Source organism: Lolium rigidum, chromosome 7 (assembly GCF_022539505.1).
Source record: "Lolium rigidum isolate FL_2022 chromosome 7, APGP_CSIRO_Lrig_0.1, whole genome shotgun sequence".
In the NCBI taxonomy this organism is placed as follows: Eukaryota; Viridiplantae; Streptophyta; class Magnoliopsida; order Poales; family Poaceae; genus Lolium; species Lolium rigidum.
This window is the reverse complement of record NC_061514.1, coordinates 119,243,136-119,255,633: the sequence shown is the minus strand read 5'-3', so window position 1 is coordinate 119,255,633 and position 12,498 is coordinate 119,243,136. Positions and strand designations below refer to the sequence as shown.

The following is a 12,498-nucleotide window of genomic DNA, read 5'->3' as shown; positions in this document are numbered from 1 at the left end:
TGAAAACCAATTTTCGGAGTTTTAAAAAAATCTGAAAAAAATCTGGATGCTGTTGAGATTCTTCCTATAAATGTTGAAACACTACCCGGCCAATCAAGCCATCCAAAGGGGGCAAATCCATCTGGTCCGTTCGTTTCACCCAGCACAATAATTTTGGTTCCCACTTTTACCTACAGCCGTCCGATTCAGTGAATCTTTTCTCACCCACCGCTGCTCGTTGAGGGTGTATGACGTCTGGGCCTGGATTCGTGCGGGGCCGGCTGCGAGAGGCATTAGTTACTGCTCACTCGCGTCGCCTTCGTTTTCCTGTGGGGTGAAAACCTAGATCGGTGAATCCACATCCTCTCCCATCCTCCAATCATTCGTCTCCTTCCTCCTTCCAAATATCTCCCGTTCTTGCTGCTCCGAGTCGAGCGCATCCCGGTGAATGGTGGCGGCGCAGAGGGTGAGCGGCGGGCGAGAGGAGGCGCTGAGGAGGAATAGGCCGGCGGCGCGGGCGGCGAAGGGAACGACGTGACGGTGGAGTTGCCGGCGCCGATGGGGCATGCCGCGTCAAGGACCCCGAGCAACTGCGGCAGCGGCGGAAGGCAGCGCGCCGAGCGACGGGAGCGACTGGACGAGGACGCAGGGAGCGTCCACCAGAGCGAGGGCAGGAGCCCATCACGGAGGATCAGGTCTTGGGGCAGCAGCGTCGGGTAAAGAAGAGGAAGCAACTGGGTGGCTCCACGGCCATGGAGGCGAGGATGTGGTTGAGTGGGATCCTTGGGTTGCGGAGATGGAGGAGGTGAGGCCGAGCTGGTCATATGCTGTTTCAGGTACGGGCTGAATTGGTTCAGGTTTGGTTCTCCCTCCTCTCTCTGTATTTTCCTCTCCGTCTCTCTACTCTCACTCTCCTTTCCCCCCTCTTTCTCATGGACGAGGGCGGGGGTGGCAGGGAATGGAGGAGCATAGGGTGCGAGCCGAGGGGAGTGCCCGTAGTAGCTATCACCGTCCTCAGCTCCACACTACCCAGATGCCGCCTTGATGCCGCTGAACAGAGAAGGGGGTGTGAACCGATGAGGCTGTCAGTATATTTTTTGACAACGTGACTGTCAGTATATAGTTGTTGTATCTGCTTGATTCTTGGCAACCCCTACATTCACCTAACTAAACGATTCCTACTACATGTGCATTCTGTGTTGGTGAATAATATTTAATTCAATAAACAGTAGTTGTGGAAGTAGTATCAAGTGCCATTATTAGTCACAAAGTGGTGGGAGCTTATCCTCTAATTTTGTTTTTCCAGGTGAGAATAATCTAAAAAGGAACCATAGCTGATTGATGTCTTTTTGATGGCGTTCTCTACATGTTGCTTGAGTTACTACTTCATAAATTGTTGCCAGGTAGTCTTTTTTCACAATTTATCCTTTGAATTCCACTTCCATATGTATTTTCTTTCCAAATAATCATATTTGAGATTACTATACATTACACCCTTGATTTTGAAGCCTGAATGAGTTTTTTCAGCAAATCTGACAATTCTTTACTAATATATGAGGTTTTAAGCTTTTTACTCGAGTTGCTTTTCCTGTGAGCTAAATGGCCAATGCGGCAATAGATATGTATGGGCAAATGCTAAAGATAAAATGTTCTTGTGCAGCGCCTATATATCAGTCAGGGTTATCTACGCAGTTATCTTTCCATTGACATAATTAAGCTATATGTGCACTAGATTAAATAACATATGTACCAATATTCTTCTGTGGAGAAGCTAGGCTCCAGAATTTTAGCATTGTTTAGTTTCATGCATAATCAGCTTTGGTTCTTGTATACAATGATTTAGGATTTAGGCTTTCAACATTGTTCAGTTCCATGCATAAATTCAGGTTTGGGGATTTTTTATATAGCAAGCCCATGTATTCATTTGTCATTTCAGCCTCAACTTTTAGAGTATCAGATATGTACTAAATACCAAGTAAATCACATGATCTTGCCTGCCAATTTAAATGTTAAAATTACTTGCTGGTCGTGCTTCTCTGCTCGTCTCAAGAGGCATGTTTCTTCGCATGAACAAGACATTATATGATTCAGTTATAGGGTTTTCTTGACAAGGTTTACACCCTTCTGGTGCTCCAGATTAATCATCTGGCATTCCTGCTATATACAATGTTCTTCATATTGCGTAAGGGTTTACTTTCTTTAATAGTGTTTTTCTTACAGATCCGTAATTAACCTATATGTTGTGCCATCTTGTGTTCTGATTGCAGTTTCCTTTCTGATTTCCCCTTGGGGTGCAGAGAGAGCTTCCAGGCCGAACCCCGCGGTCTGGTAGGTAGAAGGTGAGCCATTTCAATCCTATTTCTTTGCCTCTTGCATCCTCCATCACACACTATGTAGCCAAGTACAACAACTTGGGTGCTGGTAAACATTTACTAACTGTCACTAAGAGCTTTGTCCTTATAATTTTGTCTTGCATTACCAAATTGCATGAAGTGATCTCTAACTTGTTATCTACTTCACCTACCTATCTTTCGTTTGATGAAGCTTTGCTATTCGCCTATTCTCTTGCAGGCAAAGCAATATCTCGTCTATCTTTGTTTACCTTGGCACTGGGTTGACATATGGTAAGGCTTGCTCTCCAAATGGCTTCTGTTTCTATACACATGGAAACAAATAAGTGGTATGAATCATGTCTGACCAAGAATAGTAGATGATATGAAGTGACGAGCTAGGCCTTGCTTGGTTCTCTTTGGCCAGGGTTTGTTGAAGAAAGTAGACAAATAGCAATCTTGATGAAACACTACATTTTTCAGTACCACTGAGGTTCATCACTTGTATAGTTTAAGCGTGCAATCCTCAACCTTTTTTAGGTAACTATGTATAGAGATCAAATCACAATAGTTCCTAGATGTATCCAAATGAGTGCTCAGATGATAGAAACCACACCGAAGTGAATCCTGGAAACTTCGTGTTTTCTTAGGTTTGATGGTCTTTCAGTATACATGTTTATGTGAAAATCATGAAGGTACAGAGAGTTATTGTTTTTGAACTAATTTAACACCAAGGATGAAATTTGAAAGATCAAAATCAAATTGTCCTTTGTAATATGAGAAATATGGCGCCATCATAATTTTCGTTCCCTATGGGCAAAATATTTGGATGTATGTAACTCATAGCAAATTACAGTTGTTATTTTATCTGCAGGTGGTTATTGTTTTTCTTGCACTTGAGTTCAGACCAGCTGGAATTATTCTTACTTGCAAAGTTTAGGACATGGCTCTCCATTTACTCCATTTCAATGTAGCAGTCTCTTTATCATATCTATTTTCGTTTGATGCAGTGTGGTTTCAGCTTAAAGCCAATACAATACAAGTGAGATAGCTAACCGTACCAATCAGTTGTGCGGACACGTGAAATGTCTTATGTCATTGGTGGATCTCCCATGGGTTGGATTTTTTGTGTGGCCTGAAGGAAAAGAAGAATAGCTGTCACTTCAAGCTACAAAGTCAAATATCACTCACTCAGCCACTCAGGTGACTCAGAGATTCTTAGCTCTATAAGCATTATTGCTCCTCATGATTGTTTGCAGTATATGTTACACCAATGTTATTTTCTCCCTTTTTAGCTGAATGATTACTGACTGTTTGGACAGAATAATGGTCCATGTGAGAGAAATAACATGTTGATATCATCCTGAAATAATATAAGCGGGAGGGGACGAGGTTGGTAGCCATAAGTCATTGGCTCGTAATTTGCCTATATTTATTATACTAGCTCTAAAGTGTAAGATGTCTCCTGCTCTATACGGTTAATTTGTGGGCATATCATTGCTACTGTCTCCTAATTGGGTGATGAGCATATGGTGTAGATTTTTGTGAGCACGTGTTTGTGATCAGACTACCATGGTATCTAGCTTCATTTCTATCATGATACTGAATTTCTTGGTGCTTCAGTGTGTTATCTGGTGATTTATCTGGCCAGGGATAAATATGTAATGGAGGATATATTATTGTTTTAGTCACCACTTTTTCTTGTGCTACTAGGCACAAATTTCTCACATTAGCAGATCTGTTTGTGTGCATCTTTTCTTTTTATACACACACCGTTCTTTTTTTATTGATATAATTTATAAACAAGTTCTAAATATGTCCTCACTTTCTTAGCTCTGTGGGGTGTGTTTCCTTTTGCTGTGAGGTGGGCTTGCTGTCCTGCTTTGCACATCTTGGTTCATATCACAGAGAGTAATTTGTATGTTTGCTCCGCTCTTGTGATTCTGCAGGTGTTTAAAGGTCTTCTCAGCAGAAGTGGTAAAACATAAGCTTTATCTTTTCCAGTTCGAATTATCCCTAAATCTGACAACTCACTTATTTAGACGTTCTGGGTGTTAAATAACATGTTTCAGCATCATTATTAATTGTTAAGGTAAGCTAAATTTATGACAACATTTTCTTACATGTTTACAAGAGTCTCAGCAGTATTACTATTATATTCTCACATTTGCCTTACCCCAAATTAGGCTATCACTTTTAAACTTTTCTCACCAGAACTATCCCTTGGTAACAGGATGGCTTTACAGCACTAGACGTATTGGCTGTTGAGTGGCTCCAATCAGGGCTAATACACTCTGGCCAGTAGGAAGTTTACATGTCGGTGTGATGTACCTCAGCCAGTTCATTGAGCAAAGTGGTTGGAAGCTCCCAAAATGTATGAGCCTAAATCTTGTTCTTGAATTATTGCTTCTCTTATGTTTAACTAATGAATATTCTCTTGCACATTAATTACTTTGTGAAGTGGAATATTCTAAACTAGACCTTTTGCTGCATAATAATCCTAGAGAGAATCAACATGTACTAATTGATCAGATTCCTATGGCGCGTTCTTTGTGGGCCATTGCTAAATTTATATTGAAAATATATATGATATTAAGAGTTCTTAACATATTGTCATATTAGGATGCGAGGCACGCTTCGGGAGAGCACACGGTGAAGGCGGCGGCGCGTCTCCTCGAGAAGGTCGTCCACAACCGGCTCCGGCGGCAGCGGGCGAGCCGGGCATCCGGTCGAGAAGGGAGGAGTACCGCTGCGCCGGCGTGTGGCAAGATCGAGGAGGAGCTTGAGGAGGACGTCCATGGAGGGTCCGTCGCGGCGGGGCGAGCACGAGTTCGAGGAGGCGCGGTTGGCGGAATCCCTTGCGCATCTGGCGGAACCGGCCGGAGAAGGAGTGGCCAGCCCGAGCGATGGAGGTGCCTTCAGCAGTCACCACGTCTTGGGCGGCCGATTCGAGTGGTGGCGTCGGTGGCGGCGGGTGCAGGTGAGGCGGGCGCCACCGGAGACGGGCTGGCGCGGGGCGAATCCGCGGCGGCGGCGACTGGAGGCGCTGGGCGCGGCCGGAGATTAGCCGGCGCGGGGCGGATCCGCGGCGGCAACGACGGGCGCGGCCAGAGACGGGCCGGCCGCCTCAAGTGACGGACAGGTGTGGTCGACCTCTTCCTCCTCCTACGTGCTCGACAGGTGAAGCATGAACAGCTGGTACAGGATGTCCACCCAGGTGCACGCACTCTTCTCCTCTTCCTGATTTTTGCCTCCTTCCGTTGCCCTGCTCCTACAGCTTCTCATTTTTGTTTATGCAGATCTTGTTTCTCTAGGCCTACAAGGTGTTCGATAAAATTCCAAGGATGTTTGGGGAGGATTGATCTCTGTAAGCTATGTGATTTAGTCTTGAAAAATATTAGTTCCAGTCAATCATGTCAAGAATCCTATATATTTTAGATTTATTTGTGCAATTTCATTTGTGCTACTTTTAACACAATCTGTAATGATATCAACCTCGCTGCCTATTGTACGAATCCCTTCTGGCCAGATCCTCTCCTCTCACCCAGTTCTTACATAGCATTATTTGTAGAGTAGTTTGATTCACTGTTGTTTCTCACTTTTCAGCTGCATTGGAGGGAACGGTGGTGGAGTTGGTGTGAGTCAAGGAAGGGCTAGGAGGGGTGAGAGTGTCCCAGTGACCGCCACACAGCGACGCCGGTGGCCAGCACCTCGAGCCAGGTACGGTTCCTGTTCGTTCTTGACTTCTACATTTACTTCGCCTCCACCAGATGGCTATCAAACGGATTGGAGTCAGCTCTCGCTCATCTGTTCTAGACCCAATATGTTATTCAGCTCATTAAAATTGTTGGTGTTGATGATAATTTCGTGCTCTTTTTGCAGCTTTGACATGGATTGGAGCAAAGAGAAGAGTCACAGGAAGGTGATTTGGAGGAAAGAGGTGACCACCATCTCAACAAAATAATTTCTTACTCCAGGGAGCATTTCTTACTAAATCTCAAAATCCTCTCAATTCTTGTTTTTTCCCAGTTCATAGCCCGTCAGACAAATATGCATGCCCAGACACGCACTATATTCAGTTTAGTACCTTCACGAGTAGAGGACAGATTAGGGTAGCGACTTTTAGGTTGCAGTTTGGTGGCCTGATAGGGTAGATGGCTTGATGTTCTTTTAAGTTCTTGCAGTTAATCATTAACAGTGTGATTCTACAGTTTGACCCGAGATGGATGCCTTTGTTCTGCAGTTTGGTGGCCTGATAGGGTACATGGCCACAAGGACAACTGAATCAATTTCTTACTTAAAGTCTGTGAGATTAACTCGTGCATGTGTTTATGAACAGGGGATGTAATTAAGCTCCTATTCCTGATAGCCTACAACTGATTTGATCGGATTGTGTATGTTGCTTACAGGCTTGACTAAATATAATTTACAGTAAAAAGCTTATTTGGTTGAACCATATTTTACTTTGGGAGAAGAGAGAAGGCATTTGTGTATTTTCTTGCCAGCAGTAGCTAACTGTACTATAGTAGATCATCTGCAGAGCTGGAAGGTGCAGTTGTTCCAAATCTGGTATTGTGCTAATACTTCTATCCAAGCTGCCATGAGAAAATGATCCTCATTAGTTCGGGATGATTTTGAGATTTAGTATTGCTTGTACGAGTGATTCCTTTCTCAGTGTCACTTTCAATATGTTTCCTTTTTTTCATCCCTGTAGCGTACAATGGCAAGTGACATACTCGCTGTAGTTGTAATTGCATTTTTGTAAGGGATGTCGGCATGTTAACATACTTCGCTCGAGTGCGTTAATTTGACCTTTTGGGACATCTCTATAATTTTTTACTTTGACCGTTTTCGTTGCTTAGGCTGCAGGACATCATGGTGGTGGTGGACCTCGTGGTGATCAGAGGAGTGCAGGAGGAGATGTGTGTATGTGCTCATACGATATGAACCCTTATTTCTAAATCTTGTGCTTCTCGCATATTTGTTGTGGTTTTTTGGTGTTGCATGAATTGTAGGCCTGCACAGGAATGTGATCTTTATTTTTAGCTTTATTTATTATACCACTGGCCCTTTTAATTGGATTACATACTACTTTCTCCGTTTCAAAAATAGAGATCACTGCTGAGGAAGAAATTAGATGGAGGAGCTCACACTGAGAGGTATGACCTGAAGGGAGGATGAAGGATATGTTGATGTGCTTCGATGGTGGAGGTGGGTGTCACGGCCATGGTTCTTCCTTTCTGCCGCTGGTGGCACCGGATGGCATCGACGGCATGCAGGCAAACCTTGACCAGCAGCAACGAGGTAGCCTGCATGTCATTTCTTATGTTCTTTGCCCATTTGTGTCAGATTTGAGTTCCTTTTATTTTCCAGATAATTCTGAGTTGTAGTGTAATATGATGATGGTTGTTTGTGTCTATAGCAAGGATGACAGATTAAAAGCTTGAAATTAATCCGTTAGACTATTGTTTGTGTTTCCTGTTTCTTTCTTTAGGTAGCATCCTGGAACTGTAATGTGGTGTGCAATGTCTCAAACATTTGTTATGTAAAAGAAATGTTGGCATTTTGAGCTTGAAGAATGCACTGTTATTTTGCCTCCACATTCTCCTGGATTTGTGTCAAAATTGTACTACTATTTTCCAGTTGCTCCTTATTTTGGTAGGACCTGGAGTTTTCGAATGCCAAGTGTATGCATGTGTTGAGTTCTTAATTGTTGAATTTGTTGGTTGTTGGTCCTTTTTCACTGCTTTAGCTCTTTGTTCCATTGCAGGTGATATCAACTCACTTTTCATGTATTTTGGTTACAGGAAAATTTATTGAGACTCAAGAATCAAGACAAAGGCAACAAAATTCCGAAGGTGGTAATTTTTTGTTCCCATATGTGAATGAGTGAATACTAATTGCTGCAAATCTGTACTAGGCATGAGATACTTTGCAGATTCCCTATATTAAAGCATGGTTAGTGTGTAGTTCTGAGTTTCTGGTCCTCATCTGCCTTCCATTCTTGAGTGCTTTAGCCATCATTGTTTGAAACATCTTAAATCCTAATGTTACAATGATATGATGGCCCAGAGGGAGTACTTAGCGGGAGCAAGCTAGGTGGAGGCGTGAATTGAGGGAAGGCTGGCGTCACGGAAGCGAGCGTGGGTCACGACGCAGTTGAGCGGTCACCAGCGTCTCTTTGCCGGCCATAGGGGAGGCGAAGATGTTTGGACAAGCAGGCAAGGGAGGACCAGGGAAGGCGCTGCAGCAGCGAGGCCATGGGGAAAGGGAAAAAGGCCAGTGGCAGGCTTTCTGAGCCATGCCGCCCCCTCTGGGACGCAAACCATGTCCATCTCCTCCTGACGGCTCTGCAACCGACATGGCAGGTCCGCTGCGGCTCCGACAACTCTCCTCTGAGATGACGCTGCTTCCTCGTCGCGCTGATGGCGACAACGACGGCCATCTTCGGTCGACCCAGTTGCCTAGCGGCCGCCGGCATAGGTACGAGCCTAGGGAACATCTCCTCCCCGGAGATTAAACCTTCCTCGGCCTCAGATCCATCTGTCACGATGGGCTTTCTGGCTCGTCTTCCTCCGGGAGGTACCTCATGGCCATAACTTGGGAACCAAAGAGAACACGCATAACTTTTCTCCTCTGCCTCAGATCCGTCTGTCACGATGGGCTTTCTGAATCTAGGGAACCAAAGAGACCCTGTGACAATCTACAAATCTTGGCGCATAACTTTTCTCCTAGATAATAAATACATATGCATCTTTTTCAGCATTGGGTTGCACACGCAATTCATCCATAATAGATGCTCCAAGCAGCACAATGCATTACATTATTTCAAGTCAGGGACTTCTAAAAGTCAGAAACGCTTCCGTTATTACGAAGATGATAAAACGTTCAATAATAATCGGTTGAGGCCATCAAGGTATAATATATTTCCCCATTATATCTTTGTTTGTTTTATCCGAAAAACGTTATATATGCGCATACTGAAGTTATCTTCTTGAATGTAGAGCTGTAAACCATGCACCAAATGATTGAAGCCTGGCTTGGTCTTCTGGAGAAGGGTTCGCTAGAAGTTCATTGGAGCATGGGTTTCCCTGCAATAGACATACCTGTAATAGCATCCAAGATCCCAAAGCCCTATCTTTATGAGAAACCTGCAAAAGATGCCGACGGTTTGCTTTTCTTTGTGTACGCTACTATATTTTGAAGTCATTCAGTTATCCTAGGCTTGTCTCCTTCATATGGGCTCGTGATTCACATCATAACATGCCACATGTAAGTTTTTTTGTTTTTAATTATATTGGTTGATTTTAAGGGTTAGGTAATCTTTGACCTTCATTTTCATTCAACTAGAGCCCATGTCGTTACTCAGATTTGCATTGTGCAATAGCAGTCACTATTTCCTAAATGTGAGTTGGGTTATCACGTCTGTAGTGCTCAACATGTGTTTTGAATGCAAAAGAGCACTTATGATGTAGAATTGAAAGTATGGATTCTACTGTTTAGTTCTTATTTTTGCACTAGGCACTCAGCAATATCTAACTTATTTCCACCGTAATTGTTGTATTGAGTTATTCTACTGTTGTTCTATGCTTGGTAAGCACGGTAAATCTAATTCCAAATTTTACATGTCGGCTTCTCATAGAGATCTAGAACTCTTTTAGCTACGATATATGTTACTTTTAAATGGTAATATGACCGCACATGTTTTTATTTTGGCTCAGGTATAGTGCTCCAGATCTCATTTCAGTTCTTTTTCTGCTGCCCACCTTGAAAATTATGTAGATAGACTTGCTGACAATATGTATTATGTGATATTGATCTTGAGAAGTAGTTGTGGTAGATGAAAGGCTAAATTATGAGCTTTTAGGGTTATCTTCTTTCCTATTATGAACTGACAAGATTGACGTGTACTGAAGCACAAAATAGCCAGGGGACAACACTTAGGATAAGGTTATCAAGGCGGAGGAAGCTGCAAGATTTAGACTCGAATCTGTAACAAGTAACTCTAATCTTTATGTTTCTGCTATTGCATGGTATCCGTTCATATTTGGTTGTTTCTCTAGAAGATTTTTTTTTTGGTAATTTTGGTAGTCTCATATTCTCCTTGTAAAAACATAAAGTTATTTGTCATTAGCACTTTAGCAGTCATATGACCGATATCTTACGACAACAACCTGCACTGCCTCTTACGTCTCAAGAAAAGGAGACAAATGCAAGGAATTTCCATAGTTAGTTATTTACTTGTCACAAGTTGAATAAATGCATGATGGAGTATTCAAGTGGACATTTAATTTAGGTTTACGAGAAGTGAAATTACATTTTTCTGATGCTAACATCATGAAGTTACCTACCTTAATCTGCAAAGTGCAAATTTTGTTTTTTAACGGTATTGATGGCTTTCTAGCAGGTTGCATAATTGTTAATCTGTTTTGTCCTATCAAGTGCTAGGTAAATCTTGAGGCTGGCAGCGGATGGCTGATGGCGCGGATCGGTTATGGGACACAAAATCTCGAACCAAACTATTTTTTGTCTTGCTACTCACAATAAGTAGAAGCATTATTCTTGGAATTTGTAACTATGCTATTATGCTTCTTTCATGATGCTACTTCTTTTGGTACAATAGCCATAATTTGGTGGGGAGCTTATACAAAAGCATAAAAAGTGAAGAAAAATAGTGTGAAATAATACTAAATTGTTATATCTTATGCAACACCTCGATGAAATGGAGTATCTGCAAGATACTAAAACAGTTAAATTCCGGGTTAATTTCTAATACTAAATTAAGCCAAAACTTATGATTCAAATTCTAACATAATTTTGCCATTTGCGCGATAGCGCAACGGGTCATCTAGTATGTGATTGCGTGCAACCGCAGCTTTTCCATCGCCAATGGCGATGCACCTTTTGGAAGATCCCCGAGATGCCGCGCTTGTAAAGCTCACCATTTATCACCGTGAAGGCCTTTTTGATCGTCTAACGACTCGCTTAGCCTTCCGGCAGAGTCTTCTCGGGCAGCTCTCTGGCTCGATCAGTGTACGCTAAAAATGGTTTGGTCCATAGAGGCTCGAGGAGGAGGACTTGCTGGCCAAGGAAGGGACTCGGAGATTCCTCGCCCGAAGGTTTTTGCAATGAGCTTTTTCCCAATTCTTCACCCGATGGTTTTGCATTGTTTTTCTTTAATTGATCTTTGAGCGATCACTGCGCAGGAAAAACTCCACCGGGAATGAGGGAGCATATGTGAACCCATGTTCGGCGCGCAGTGTCTAGCTCACGTTGCATCAGCCTCGCCACGATGTGCTGGAAGCTCGCATCCTTCGAATTTAGCCTCCATGTTCTCGATACAAATGCCGATAAGCAACCATGTTGTCGCTGGGACCGTATCGCACAAGTTCACTGACCTACTGACCACCAAGTTCGGAGTCTCCGTAGATTTCTAGCGTCAGATCGCCACACGCCGCCATTTTCATCTGCAGCAGCCAGCCGTCAGGATCTTCAGCCGTTGTTTGTTGGTAGGGAGAAATTCACACGCAGAGATACTTCATTTTATCTCCTCAGAAATCTCAAGACCACTCCCCGCCCTACTCCCCGTATCTGCTTTTGACCCATCAAAGTACACACCATGACCCCACATGCTCGGGGTGTTGCTGTGTCTCAGATTGGATCCTAATCCCCGCTACAAAACGGGGAGGATTTGGGATTTACCATTCAGCCGGGATACATAAGTTATGTCGTGTGGTGCTAACCTCGATGGCCCATTGAGACACTCGACCAGGGCTTCCTGATTGGTCATTATGCCTTCGTATTCTTCGGGCCACAACTTTGATCGGTGCTCCGTGAAGTAGTGCCTCGGGCCTTGCGAGCGACCTCCATACCGCATATGCCAACTGTGATGAGGATACCTCTGCCTTTGACGGGTAAGTACTTCACCGAGGTAGTAATCGTGCCTCGCACACCACAGAATTCCCTTCCTCAGTTTCTTTCGCTCGATGTAACCAAGACGCCATCAAGACTTGAGTCAGAGGGCTATGTACATCAGCATGGTCTCCTTTCTTTCGCGGAGTCACGAGCACCGAGGTCGATAAGATTTTCAAGTTTTCAAAGGAGTCTTGTGCTTCCTTTGTCCACTCTTCAACTTTTCTCACTTTTTCATCAAGTTAGAAGGCAAAGCTTTCTCTCCTAGCTTCGCGAT

The 12,498-nt window shown here is 43.5% G+C and overlaps 1 long non-coding RNA gene across 7 annotated transcripts; it reads left to right on the top strand.

Annotated features, from left to right (window-relative positions):
* Positions 1 to 368: 368 nt before the first annotated feature.
* On the top strand, positions 369 to 5,259 carry LOC124675848. 7 transcript variants are annotated; one of them, XR_006993436.1, is made up of 6 exons: positions 369 to 815; positions 935 to 1,382; positions 2,247 to 2,318; positions 2,551 to 2,603; positions 3,320 to 4,683; positions 4,932 to 5,259. It is a non-coding gene; the product is annotated as an uncharacterized LOC124675848 (long non-coding RNA). The 7 variants fall into 7 exon arrangements; XR_006993439.1 differs by having other exon boundaries at positions 370 to 1,382; positions 3,320 to 3,512; positions 3,605 to 4,683; XR_006993440.1 differs by having other exon boundaries at positions 370 to 1,382; positions 3,320 to 4,401; positions 4,543 to 4,683.
* Positions 5,260 to 12,498: the final 7,239 nt, after the last annotated feature.